Raw genomic sequence first — 15,501 nt, 5'->3', positions numbered from 1 at the left:
GAAGAAAGAAATTATTAAGTGGCTCGACGCAGGAGTAATTTACCCCATCTCTGACAGCAGTTGGGTGAGCCCAGTCCAATGCATCCCCAAGAAAGGAGGCACCACTGTGATAATCAATAGCAACAATAAACTCATTCCCTCGAGAACTATCATAGGGTTGCGCATATGCATGGATTATTGGAAACTCAATGTGTTGACCAAGAAAGATCACTTTCCCCTTTCCTTCATTGATCAGATGCTTGATCGGCTAGCTGGCAAAGAATTTTATTGTTTCTTAGACGGATACTCAGGCTATGACCAAATCTTCATTGACTCTGAAGACCAAGAGAAAACAATGTTCACATGCCCCTTTGGAACATTCGCATTCAGATGCATGCCTTTTGGGTTACGTAATGCACCAGGGACTTTCTAAAGATGCATGATGACGATTTTCTCTAACTTTCTAGAACAGACCGTTTAAGTTTTTATGGACAATTTCTCAGTTTTTGGGGACTCCTTCTGATCCTGCTTAGACAACTTAGAGGTTGTTCTCGCACGATGCGAGGAAACAAATCTAGTACTGAATTGGGAGAAATGTCACTTTGTGGTTACTGAAGGCATTTTTTTGGGACACAAGGTGTCCAAAGCAGGATTGGAAGTAGATGAAGCGAAAATTGATGTCATAACCAAATTTTCCCCACCTGCGAATGTCAAAGCATTATGAAGTTTCTTAGGCCACGGAAGCTTTTATAGAAGGCTTGTGAAAGGGTTTTCTCAAATTCGCATTGTTAAAATTAAATAGGCCCTATATATTTAATCAAGAATGCCTCAATGCATTCGAGATATTGAAGTGCGTTAACAACAGCTCCGATACTAATAGCCCCGGATTGGACGCAACCCTTTATTTTGATGTACGATGCGAGTGATGTAGCAATTGGAGCCATGTTGGGGCAGAAGAAAGGAAATTAGATACATCCCATTTCTTATGCGTCAAAAATATTGAATGAGTACCAAGAACATTATAATATTACTAAAAAAAGAAATGTTGGCGGTAGTGTTCGGTGTTGAAAAGTTTAGAGTGTATCTAGTTGGTGCGGCATCAACAATCTACACGAACCACTCCGCTATTAAGTTTCTGACGGACAAAAAGGACGCAAAACTCAGGCTAATTCATTGGGTACTACTACTACAAGAGGTTGATGTGGAGATAAAAGACAGAAAGGGGACTGAGAATCAGGTGGCTGACCACCTGTAAAAATTGGAAAATAGAGAGATATAAAAAAGACAAGTTGAAATCAAAGATGTGTTCCCTGATGAACCCCTACTTAATATTGAAGACAAGGAACCCTAGTATGCAGACATGGTTAATTACTTAACCATAAAACAGTTTCCTGAGCACTTCAATGCACAACAGAAGAAACGACTTATACATGATAACAAATTCTATTTTTGGGACGAATCGTTTCTCTACAAGCAGGGTCCTAACTCTATTATACGTCAATGTGTTCTTGAAGTTGAAACACAATGCATCCTAGCTAAATGTCATGATTCTTCTTATGAGGGTCATTTCGGGGCACAAAGAACTGCTGCCAAAGTTCTTCAATGTGGGTAATTTTGGTCTACCATCTTTAAAAATGCAAGGGAGTATGTTCTGAAATTCGATCCCTGCCAACGCACTGGAAATATCTCTTCGAGGGATGCAATGCCTCTGAACAACATATTGGATGTTGAGTTGTTTGATGTATGGGGCATTGATTTCATGGGACCTTTCCCTCTATCTTACGGGTCTAGGGAGCGCAATTGCTAGAGCATGGGAGAATTCATAGTAATGATTTCAACAAAAGCAATACATCTTGTTAGTAGTTGATTATGTATCAAAATGGGTCAAGGCTGTAGCTTGTGCCTAAAATGATGCGGTAACTGTTTCAAAATTTCTAACCAGATACATTTTCACGCGCTTTGGAACGCTTCAGGTGTTGATAAGTGACGTAGGTACGCATTTCATTAATCGTATCATTTCTAAGTTACTTGCTAAATGTAATGTTAGGCACAAAATAGCCACCACATACCACCCACAAACGAACGATCAAGCTGAAGTATCCAACAGAGAAATAAAATCTATATTGGAAAAAATGAACGCATCCAGGAAAGATTGGGCACAAAAGCTGGATGAGGCTCTATGGGCATACAGAACTACCTACAAGACACCTATAAGTACTTTTTTTTATTCTTTGGTATTTGGAAAAGTATGTCATTTACCCTTGGAATTGGAGCACAAGGCATTTTGGGCAATAAAAAAGTTGAATCTAAATTTTGAGGTTGCGGGTGAGCAAGCTGCAACTCAATGAGCTTGATGAGCAGCGACTTAACGCATATGAAAATACCAAGATCTACAAAGAGAAGATCAAGCGTTGGCATGACCAATGCATTAGTAAGAAAGAACTTTCTATTGGTCAAGAGGTCTTATTGTTTAACTCACGTTTGTGATTGTTCCCAGGCAAATTGAAATTCAGATGGTTAGGTCCATTCGTCATTAAAACGATCTTTCCTCATGGAGCCATGGAGCTCACGCGAGAGGATGGTACAAACAAATTCAAGGTAAATGGGCAGCGGGTGAAGCCCTACTTTGAAGGAAAACTAGAACGTCAAAAATCATCCCTCGAGTAGCGCAAAGCTATCTGAAGCTCGCGTTGAAGCGTCCCTGTGTTTGATCAGACACATATTCCAGGGACGCATCCTCTTCATCACTTTTTGCTTTCTGTATTTTATGCGATTGATTTTCTTTTTGCTTTGATTCTTGTTTGTATTTCTCTTAAAGAAAAAACTCGCTTATCTTGCATGTTTTTTAATGTCTGTTGAACCAACTTGAGAAATCGTAAAGTAAGCGCATCAGAAGTTGAAAAGCGCTCTTCGAGTGAATCAAGCACTCGAGTGTTTGGAAGTCCAAGACGCGTCTCTTCACATCTGCATTTAATGTGCAGCCCAAACGTCCCAATCATCTGACACATCAACGTTGTCCCCTTTCTCCTTCTTATTCCCCGAGCCTTCTGTTTTAAAAGAAAAAAAAATCATTTAGCCCTGGCCGTCCAACCAAACAGCTACTCCGTTTGATCAAATCTCCGTTTGTCTCTCCCGCTCGTAATGTCGGATCCCTCGGATAGTCAAGACAAGTCCATGAGTTTTGCCAAAGACTCGCGAGTAAGCTCATTCTTTTTTTCATCTGTTTTTTTGTCCCCTGCCTCTTCCCCTCCCCCCATGTCGAAGCCTTCTATTTTAGCCCAATAGTAAGGTAGTTCATCTTCCGCTTCTCGGAGATCGTTTCAACCTAAATCGGCCACAAAACTTGCTCTGGCAAGAACCATCACTTGTGCTTCGACATCTCCCAAAACCCTTCCGAAACCTCAAGCTTCCACAAACCAAAACCCTCTACTCCAGCCCTTTCAAAACCCTAACCCTCTACCTTAGCCAAGTCGACGTGACATTATACGTCTAAACGTCCTGCCTCAACTTCTGTTACGCGGCCCTATTGAAAACCTACCCCACCACCAACCATCCCAAACATCACCCCTTTAATCTCGACGCGTGACCAAATCTCAGAGCACCTCTGCACTGCTCTATCACCAGCCATGTGTCCATTGGCTCCCCTCTCCATTCAACACTTGGCCATGATTTTTCCTTCCGCAGGGGGCCAAACTAGCCAAGCCACCTAACCATCATCACCCATCATTATATCCTCACCCGGTTTGCCGCATACCCCTTCTGCCACCCCACCTATCATACCACCTAAGCCCACCAGCAACCCACCTAGCTCTAACAATCATGCGTTAGAGCACAACTTAACCGACCCCACAGAACTGGCTCGTAAACATGAGCAAGAGGTCTTCGAACCTATATTAGGCAGTTTAGACCCAAGGCAGATGGGCGAAATGGACAATGATGCATCCAAACCCAGCCAACGCATCTGTCGAGGTGATGGATGAGGTTGATCGTTACACAATTATTCTTGAACAAGAATTAGAGGAAGAAGAAAATGAGGAAAGAGAGAGAGAAGTTAGCCCTGACGCATCATATCCACAACAATCTGATGTGAATGATAGGCCATCAAGAAGTAAAAAAAAAATGATTAATTATGGATGAAATTGATGAGGATTATAAGAATGAAGAGCATTTTGCACCTGGTTCTATAGGTGCAATGCATGAACACAACTCCGACTCAAGTACGATGGAAAAATACATACTTGTGCATCAAGGGCAGAGGGAAACAACCCTGCAAAGAGAATTAGAAGAAGAAGTAAGGAAGCTAGCTCGTGAGGCGAAGTAATATGAAGCTGGAAAAGGCAAGGCGACAGCTGCGTCACCAAGGAAAGTTAAGGGAAGAAAGCATCAATTTAACGATATATTGACAGAGAAGGGATTCTTCCCAAAACACAGTCCATTGCCCGCATACATAACAGATATAGCCAATGCAATGGGCTGGCGTCAGCCCTGTGTTGGCCCTACAAGGATCTGGCCAAACCTTGTACGTCGCTTCTATAGAAGTGAGTTTGATGAGAAGAAGGATGCGAACCTTGTAGACATCACCTTGGTGCACTTCTCTTCCAGCAAAATCAATGAGGTGCTCAATGAAAATGATAATCCGGACGCAAATGACTCACATCCTGGAGCAGCCAACTCCAGATCACTTAGAGGTTACATTAAGCGTTGGCCAAACCTAGAAGCATATGGCAAATCTCATACCAGACGCGAACCTATGGTTATACCTGATCAAAAACCATATCATGCCAACAACGCATGATGAGACGGTTTCCAGAGAACACATCTTGGCCATTTATTGTATCATGCAGCGCATTCCCCTTGACATAGGAAAAGTAATAGTGGACCAGATCAAGGCTATCTAGGGGAAGCCACGCGACCAACTATACTTCCCGTGGCTTATTTGCGCGCCGTGTGAACGCGCAGGCATCCCTATGGAAGATGACTATGAAGAGGTTGATGGTCACATGGACATCAAGCTAATTAGGTGTTTGCTCCGTGGTTCACCTAACCAATCTACCTTACCTCCTAAAACCACAACAGCAAGACCTCGATCCTCTAAGCACACGACAAAGAGAAGACTCGTCTAGGAAGTTGAACACAATGATGATGCTTCTATAAATGAACAAGAATCTAATGCGGAGCTGGCATTGGAGCACAAAGAATCGTGCCTTGAATTTGCCTCTCCCCGCCTTAACTTTGCCCTCACCATTCGATGAACCACTTAATCCAACGCATCAAGAAGACATGAATGAACATTAAGTTGGTGAGACCCACAACCCCTGAACTTCTCCTTTAAAATCCTCAACTATGACTTCCTTCATCCCTCCATCCACCATTTATAAACCAACTGGGTTAGGAACAAGTAAGGCACAACATTCAGAAGACCCAGATGGAGAAATGCATGAGACCCAAGCTAACCTCCAGCGCATACCAATAAGAACATTTCAAATCAACACCAAGAACTGATCCTCAACTAAATCCATTGAGCTACCAAGAAGACCTTATGAACCTGTAGCTTGAAGCTCCAATGGTACATGAATAACTGACTAAACTCTTTAATCACGAGATCTACCATCCGTTAACTGCCAGGCACTCCACTAAAGACTAACAGCTGAACTCTCCTTACCAGAGATATATTATGTGTCCATCTTAACCAATCAATAGTGCGACAATCCTTCATAGATCGCTCGTAAGTACAACTCGACCAATAACCGTTATGCCCCTGTAGTTACATCTATCTTCTTAAGTACCACTGATCCCCCTAATGAACATAAGTCATAGTCTTACTATGACTGAGTCCTCTCTTCCAAAGAGAAGCTGTGGCCACTATGTTCAAGCACCGGAAGCAGCCCTTAAGGGAGTAATCTCTCTACTTATCCCTAGTTCGGGAAAGGAGTGACTTCTATTTTGTGGATTGAGTTCCCAGCTCCGAGATCAAACAAGTCCCCAAAAAGGTAAGCATATTGAGTTGGCAATCTGGCCACTCTCACCCATACTAATCAAAAGACTGCCCTCAAAGGCAAGAGTTCCCAAAACACTCAGGATTGAGGTCGTGTCACCTATGGTCATTTTGGTGAGATGTAAGTCTCTATTATCAACAGTATTATATATAGAGTCTAATGATCTCGTGGTTCGGTCTAATACAAACTCTTTGTATAGACAGCCCCGCTCGCACGTCTCCACATGAATGGTCAAGATCTACCATCTGTAGTAGTTTACAACACTTGCAAACCTCTACAAAGCGAGCCGTATCCGTAGTGTCACCAGGATCAGGTATCCAAACTTAATCCTTATACTACAGACCTATTTAGGTTATCATTTAAGTCATGATCCACTTGTATATCACATATACATGCTTAAGTTCACATAAGATAACCATTGAACTTTGTTTATTGGATATGAATAAATGCCAGAATGAAATAATATTTATTTTATTCATCAAACAATGTGTATCATTACAAACAACGAGACTCCGGAAGAATTAGGACACCAATCCCAACATGCATGACACCTATGGGGGCAAGCCAAAACGAAGATGGTCACCTGAATTAATGCATGGGTGGTCCTGAAAAACAGCTTACAAATTCTTTTTTTAAAAAATCTTCTTTTATAAGAGTAGCATCTAATTCATTACTAGTTTAGAAAGATGAGAATATTTTGGGGGGAAAAATGAGTTACATTGACAAAGGCTTGTTGAATTTGAGATAAAACGCATTCTTTTTTTTTTTCTTAAACAAGGAATAAACCTATATTTGTTTCAAACACCAACGTTAATATTTATAAGTTAGCATGATGAAAGGTGAAGCTAGCACATTAAGATGATGGAGATATGATAAGGAATTATTTTTGGAATACTCGAAGAGCATTGTTCAAAATTTGGGGTATGATAACTTGTAGAAATACAAGTTATTGTGTCTCAAAAGTTGTTACAATTAGGATTCTTAATGATTAAAACACATTTGTCTTAAAGGAAAATGTGTGGAATTCCTCAAACACTACTAGCCTTTACAAAAACATTCTTTAGGATTTTCAGAAAATTCGCTAAGTGTCGCAGGCTCAACTAACGCAAAGACATGCGTCTGAAGGTTGTCAAAGCAGAAAAGATATATTGGTTCATGTTGTTCCTGTTAAATCACCACTTGAAAATATGGGTATTTGACTATTAGCATTTGGAAAGCAATTGAACTGGAAAACGGCTGACCAGGGCATGGAACCTAACGCATCTACATACATTTGGTTTGTAAACAAGCATTTCTCATCTTAATCTTTACCCACACTCTTGCATGTGTTCATCTTACTTGGATCAACACATACCCCTAGCATTTAGCACCGTTCTTTCATTAAGCCCTGTGTTTCACTTGAACTATTGTGTTTTCTTGTATGCATGTAGTAAGGTTAGTGTAGATGAACTTCTCTCGCATTTATTTAGAACCCTTCTGCAACTACTGCAATGTAAGGTCTGCGTCAGTCTAGCATAAATCTCTATGTTCGACCCTAGACTTACCAGGAACCTGAGTTAGATTTATACTTGGATCTAACTCAGGAAAAGCTTGTATGCATTATAAAGAGTGTAACGCATCTCACCAACGCATCACTCAATCTTCTTACCTAGAGAAGTAATTCACCATTCATCTTCATTCACCTCAATCTTGCCTTACATATTTATTTATAATACACATCTAGTGCACATCACGAAGAACGAACAATGATCCACCTGTATGTCACCATATATATGTTTAAGCTAAATAACCTAGGGTCTTAGTTTATTGGATTGAGTTAATGCACATATAAAATAACCTTTATTTTATTAATAATAATTCATTTATACAAGTTTACAAACTACAAGAATATAAGAGATTTAGGACACCAAATCCCAATAGTCTTTACATGAAAACCACGCTTTTGAGCTTGTGAAATTGTCTAAAGGAAAATCTGCACTGAAAATTAAGTGGGTTTATAGAGTGAAACTAGTGTAAGACCGAAATGTCCTTTTTATAAACAACCAAGAAGGAGTTAGTTAATTGTTAGTTGTTAGCTATGAAGGAAATCTAATTAGAAATCCTTTGAGCAGCAGAAGCGGATCGTTTTAAAACCCATTTAGAATGAACGTAACTATTACAGTCTTAAACGAAAATGAGCACATTATGCATAATTAAAGGATAGAGTATGCATACCTTTGAAGAACACTTCTTAGAGTATACCTCGATCGTTCTCCAATGCATCCAAAGAAGCACTCAAACGCAACGAATAGAACACGATCTCAACAAACGCCTCGAACCAACCGAGTCCAACTCGATCCTTGAACGAAACAAGAACACCACCACAAGTGTTACCTTGGTATTCTCGGTGTGAGAAATTAGAAGTTGTGGACTCTGTATAATCTTGGATTGAGGAAAGTAGGAGGTAGACGATCGAGTAGACGAGCGAGTAAGTGGGAGATAAAGATTGTCTATCGTATAGACGATGTACTCGATCATTTAGAAGATGAAGCCTATCGTATAGACTTTGTTACTTCATCGTGTAGCAACGATTAAGCAAGTAACTATCGTATAGTAAACTCGTAGCTGGATCATGTACGCTTTCAATGTTATCGCTTAGTAAAAATACTTTTTACTTGATAGCCATTTTCGTGACATTATTTCTGAATGAATCATCAATCTAATTTTGGAAAACCATTTTTCTTTTATCTCATAGTTACCATAAGACGTCCAATAACCTCCCACTCAATTCGGTTATTGGAGAAAAAGAATTAATTATCATATAATTAATATATTATAAATAAATATGATAACTAACTTATCATATTATACTTATAACTGATAGTTTTAATATTTCATCATATGAAACATATAAACCATAGTTATTTAATATAAATCATATTTATATTAATTTCTCCAATTAATGTATCTAGTACATCAAATCAATTATATCACATATAATTAAATTTCCTCTTGTTAATTTGAACAATTCAAACTAACCTAAAATCTGATTCTCAACTTGAACCTATTGAGCTACCAAGGGGACCTTATAGACTTGTAGCTTGAAGCCCTAACGGTACATGAGTCACTGACTAAAATCTTTAGTCACGAGATCCACCATCTGTTAACTGTTGGTCGGTCCACTAAAGACCGACAGCTGCACTCTTCGCACAATAAATATATTTTTGTGTATATATAACAAATCAACAGTGCGATGATCCTTCACAAATTGCTTGTAAGTACAATTGGGCAAATTTACCGTTTTGCCCCTATAGTTACATCTAACTCCTTAAGTACCACTGATTCCTATAATGAACAATAAGTCATAGTCCTACTATGACTGAGTCCTCTCTTAAAAAGAGAGGGTGTGACCACTATGTTCAAGACCCGGAATCAACTCTTAAGAGAGCAATTTATCTACTTACACTTGCTTCGAGAGCAATTTATCTACTTACACTTACGTTATCATGTGCTAAGATCTTAAACAATGTTGGATTGCATTGGTGAAATATGTTAAATTGCGTCAATTAAGCATAAAATTGATAATATTACAGTCGCATGCGTCCAACGCATTAGAACAGTTGATTTTTATATTTTTGTGCAGAATATGCGTTAATGCAATGCAAAGATTGCGATCATAGGAATTCATTGGTCGAGCGCAACTTCACCGCAAGGCTTTGCGTTGATCTTGCTCGCAAACATTCATCCAAGAAGAATCGTCGCAACTTGATCAGCCCAACATGGTGAGCGCATCAGGGGGAAAGGATAATTAAGAGTGATGGGATAGAAAACTAATGACAGTCGGATCTAAATTAAGTTGACAGCCGATAACCGTCACAAAGTATATTCAGCTTTATCAGTGATAATTATTCGACGCGTCAATCAGGAATTAAAGTTGTGCCATCTGTACAACCTGGAGAGAGAAGCCGCCTTTCACCATGGAAGCTCTATAAATACCAAGTGCATTCTTCAGAGAAGGGGTTAAGCAGTCGATTAATTCATCACTTTACAAGTTCACGCCTCTGTCCATAGTTTTCTTTCATTTTAAGGTGGACACGAGGAAGAAAGTGTGCCGGTAGGTCGTTCTGGTAAGCTTGGGAAAGCACCGAAAGCTCCAAGACAGAGAGAGAGCTGACGCTTGCGGAAGCGGGAACATTTTTAGATCAGAATAGAGATTCAGTGTAAAAAGCCTCGGTCAGCAAGGAATTGCTACCAGGCTCTCTACCTTTACTTTCAACTGTCATTTTGTATTATTTATAAGAATGGAATTTCCTTCTCTATATTTGTTCACTCTGTTGTTCACGCATGAGTAGCTAAATTAGTTGAATGGGTTAAGAAGCAATTAGCTAGCATAACGAGGGAATCTTCATTCTTGCGATTGTCCTGTTTATGAATACTTCATTCGTCTATTAGAGATACTCGTGAGGGTAGTCTAAGGACAGGATCTAGACTTGGGAAGGTCAAGTCAGAATCTAGGTTTGGAAGAACCAGATTATAACGCATAAACAAGAGATAGGCGCTTAGGAATGAGCACTATTTGTCATTAATGAATCGAATGTATGTTAGCGATAAGATATGATTGTATGCGGTCACCTTGCTTTCATGCATTTTGCATCAAGGTATAGGAAAAGAGTAGAGACTTAGGGATAAGCTCTATGGACATTTTGCATTCAACACATGCGTCCTAGACTTAGGAGCATCGCATTTACATTGGAAAATGACTTCCTGTGCATTGTTGTAACATGATCGCATAGTCTGACGGATTCCCGAGTAACGCTAGCTAAAAATCTTCTCAACCTGTTCATCACATACTCATTGCATCTATCAACGCAACTATCTTTCTCAAATCTATCGCCATTATTTACTTCTTTTTCATCAACGCAACAACACACCCAACACTTTATTTATTTACTTGGTTACCATAAAGTTTTCATAAACATTACCAACGCATCTATTTTCACAAGTCCCTGTGTTCGACCCTGGACTTACCAGGAAACTTAGGAGAATTTACACTTGAATTCCGCTGGGGAAACTTGAGTGCACAACGTAATCCATCAATGCATATCATCCATATTTTCATTCAATAAAATAACACATCAAGTTTTTGGTGCCGTTGCTGGGGACTTGCCAGCTAAATGTTTGTTAAGTTTTGTGTCTCTGCGAGCAAACTTTTTATCTTGGGTGTATTGCAACTTTTGCGACCAGGTTGCAAACAATACTGAAGTGTAGGCGATGTGCTGAAAGCCAATGTTGACCCCAAGGTAGAAGGGCAATCAGTCGCAAAAGAACTGAAGGTAGTTCTAAGCTCATGGTGGCCAACATGCGCCCAACAATTGTCGGAAGTTCCAATGGTCAGGGCAACTTGACCCAAGCAGTTGAGAGCCATCTCTTGCATGGAAGACTCCTTGCGGTGACAACACTCCTATTTTTCCAGGGACGTCTTCTGCTTTATTTTTACTTTGCTTTCTTAGTATAGGTTATTTTATTTTATTTTCATTGTTATTTTGGATATATGGCTACTTCCTTGGTTGTGGTACGTTTGCTCTTGTAGGTGCAACACTAAGTCTCCTCGGTTCGTAGTTCAATGGAAGAATTCCTTTCACCCTTCAATGCATGGCTTCAATCTCGTGGATTCCAACGCATGAACGCATGCGTTGTTCCATCTAAAGCTCTTCTCTTGTTATCTTGTATGCCTTATCCTTTTGAAATCCTTTCTTTCCCGATTGCGTTGTTTTGCGATGTTTCTATGAAGGTACGTATAGTTCACCGCATTTTCTAACTAATCAATGAAAGGCATTCTTTATGTTTATTAGTTTCTTCAAATTTTGGAAGTCTTGAGTTTTATCTTGTGCAAACCTTTGTTCAAATATTTATTAATGCATTCTTGTAATTTTGTCTTTAGCTTTGCGATGAGAATGTTGCCAACCTCTAAGTTTGGGGGTTGCAGTAGTTTCGGAGAATTGCATTCATTATATTGCGATCAAAAGAAAAAAAAAGAAAAAAAAAAGTTGAAGTGAGCTTTTAAGAATAATAACTCCACTGTCAATGCAATGGGGAAACCCTTGTTGATAAGAGTTAAGCTGTGAAAGGCACTTGCTCGAAGTTGGATATCTGCATGACACACGTAGGGGCAAGCAAAAACGAAGGCAAGTCGCCAGGATCAGCACATAAGCGCAACTCCTCTATCAGGCGCAAACCAAAACAAACGAAACAAGAGTTGAGTTGAATATGTAACGCAACGGAAGTTGGATGCCCGCATGACACATGTGGGGGTAAGCCAAAACGAATGGCTTAACCAGGTTCAATGCCGCAAAGGAAAGCATGAAGGTGAGTTAGAATTTCTTGAGTATAATGCATGCTTGAGGACAAGCATGATTTTAAGTTTGGGGTGTGATGACATGCAGAAATGCATGTCATCTTAGGCCTTTTACTTAGAATTATGAAGGTTGTTAGGCAGAATATGCGTCGATCATGATAGGAATTCATAAGAATATGAACTTGCGTCGATCGACATGTCGAATCTCGGCTAACTCGTTGTTTTACGTTAATTATGTGTTCAATGTTCTATCTTTGTAGCTAATGCAGGAAATGAACGCAAACGCAGCAATCGAACCACCGCATAGACGACCGCATGCGGAGAAACACTCCATCGCAAAGGCAAACACATCGATCAACGCATGGATGTTGCGGTCATCGTGTAGAGTTACGGTATTAAGCGAATGTGGCCATTGAATGATTGCAGTTGTACGACAACGCAACTAATGGGATCAACCCAAGGTAGGTGGAATGAATGCATCAACGCATCTATCTTGAGAAAATCCAAAAATGATGTTGACATTTCACCTACCACTCTATTAGTGGCAGAGGTTCAGAAAGGACGAACGCACCAAATGTCAGACTCAGAGCAGTCCAATTAATGCTGTCAGCAACCCAAGCTCTATAAATAGAGGCCGAAGAGCTGAAATTCAATCATCTGGAGATTATCCCTCAATCGGGGATTTTCCTTACGATCCAGACAAAATGCCTGAGAAGACACCTGAGAGTTCTTCACCTCTTTCATCCATTCTGAGTGATGACCGGAGTTAGATCTCGAGAGAGTCAGCTCCTCCACCCATCTATGGCACCAACGGCAGCCTTGACACACATCCGTTGGAAGTAAAGCTTAGCTTCCAGCCGGTCATTTTTTTTTCCTTTCTTTTCCCTACATTGTATTGTATGAAATTTTTGAATTAAGAAATTAATACAATCTGTTTTCAATGCATTTCTCTATTCCTTCGACTCCATCTCCATCTTCTTTGCTTAGCATCTTTACTTTCATTGCAGCACTTAGTGGGATTACTTGGATATTGCATACTTAGTCATATGGATTCGGAATATGAAGCATGTAGCAACCCACCGAGAGGTGTACGTTGCGTGAAAGTGTGAGTAAGCTTATTTGCTTAGTGTGAAGCTGCTACAATGCCTATCTATCAGCTAATGCATTGCTTGTCTATGAGTGAAGTCAGCAACTATCAACTGCCCAGGAGTGTAAGTGGTTGGACGCATTAAGCAAGGTATGCGTTGTTCACTAGGGATAGTAACAATCTTGCGTCAACCAAGTTCATGCGTATGTCTTGTCTTATGTTGTGCCCAACACCCCTTTAGAGCTACTCGAGAGAGAGTCTAAAGAAAGAACCTAATGACTCGAGAGAGCTAGGTTAGAGTCTAAACTCGAGAGAACGAGATTAGATCGACATAAGCAAGAGATAGGGACTTAGAGGTAAGCTCTGTTTGTCAACACTGCATCGCATGCACCCTAGGAATAGGAATGATGATATGTGGTCGCCTTGTTTGTGTATCATCGCATAAACAAGAATTAGAGGCTTATGTGTAGGCCCTATAGACACCTCTGCACATACATTGCATGCGTTCTAGCATAGAAATCGTAGCATTCGCACCGAGAGGTGGTTTACTATTGTATGAGTGTTGCATGATCGCATTAGTTTGTGTTGACTAGGGTTGCCCTTGCGGTCACTCTTAAGGGTTGCAATGAAAACATCTCCACGCATTTTATCTATTTCCCATACATTTATTTCATGTCAAGGTTTGTCGCATCTCTACCTTTCATGAATATTCTCATTGCGTTGTCTGTTAGATAGGAGTAGGAGTAGGATTAACGTAACAATATCCCCTCCATTCTTTTATTCAACCGCCGCATGCACAATCACTGCAAATATATAGTTACAAGTCCCTGTGTTCGACCTCAGATTACCCGAGAAACTTGCGTCCATGTTATACTTGGCGTGAATGCAAGAAAACTTGTGGCAGGACGCATGGTCATCGCATACATTTATTAACGCATATTCATTCCAACGCATGACCATCGATGCATGACTATCAATGCATATCTTAGGAACATGCATCGCATACCGCGTCCAAGGGAAGTTGGTTGTCGAGTAAAATGGACTTCCAATTCCCCTGTATCAAGTTTTTGGCGTCGTTGCCGGGGACTTCGGCAAAATAGTTTGTTAACGGTAATTTTTGTGATTTCTTTGCAGAACTCTCAATCTCTGGCGAACTACGACCCGGAGATTGAGAGAACATTTCGAAGGAGATTAAGAGACCACCAATAGCAACCACAATCAGACAAAGAAGAGATGGCGGAGGAGCCTGGAAATGGAGCACCAAATGATAATAATATCATGGCGAAACTGATTCTGTTGGTAAACGATCGTAATAGGCCCATTAGAGACTATGCATCGCCAAACCTCTATGATTTCTCTCCGAGAATCATGAGGCCTTCCCTCGACGGAAGTAGATTCGAGATGAAACCGGTGATGCTGCAGATGATCCAAATTGCAAGTCAATTTAGAGGAAGGCGTGGTAAGGATCTGCACGCCCACCTCCGAAGTTTTATTGAAATCTACAATACTTTTGTGTTCCCAAACATCTCTGCTGAAAAAGTTCGACTAACGTTGTTCCCATTTTCTCTATATGATCAAGCTAGGAAATGAGCTTATTCGCTCGAACCAGGAGAGATTACTTCTTGGGAACAGGTAGTGGAGAAATTCATGAAAAAGTATTTTCCACCTATTGAGAACGTAAGACGAAGAAAGCTTATTACTAATTTTGAACAAGATATGGACGAATCACTCAGAGATGCTTGGGCGAGGTTTAAAAGGTTTGTCCGGGATTGTCCGCATAATGGACTACCAGACTGACTTCAAATGAAAATTTTCTATCACGGTTTGAATCCCGCTTCCTAGACTACTGCCAATGCAGCAGCCGCTGGTGGTCTGCTTGAAAAAATTTACGATGAGGCAAAGAATATCCTAGACCGCATCTCCAAGAACCATGAAGACTAGAGGGAGAGTGACCAGAGATTGAGACTTAAATATTCTGACGCAAACAACAGTGCCATTGTTTCATTACAAATCCAAATGACCGCAATGATGAATTTGATTCAAGGAATGGCGATCAGCAGCCCAACACCGCAAGGTGGGCAAATTAACGCAATAAGTCAAAATAC

The 15,501-nt window shown here is 40.3% G+C and overlaps 1 non-coding gene across 1 annotated transcript; it reads right to left on the bottom strand.

Moving 5' to 3' along the window:
• Positions 1-15,076: 15,076 nt before the first annotated feature.
• Positions 15,077-15,183, bottom strand: LOC120078910 (small nucleolar RNA R71). The gene has a single exon (XR_005482185.1). It is a non-coding gene; the product is annotated as a small nucleolar RNA R71 (small nucleolar RNA).
• Between the last annotated feature and the right edge of the window lie 318 nt (positions 15,184-15,501).

This window comes from Benincasa hispida, chromosome 5 (genome assembly GCF_027475165.1).
Source record: "Benincasa hispida cultivar pf3 chromosome 5, pf3_genome.v1.1, whole genome shotgun sequence".
NCBI lineage: Eukaryota > Viridiplantae > Streptophyta > Magnoliopsida > Cucurbitales > Cucurbitaceae > Benincasa > Benincasa hispida.
Note: the sequence above shows the minus strand (reverse complement) of the source record. Positions and strands in the feature narration are given on the sequence as shown.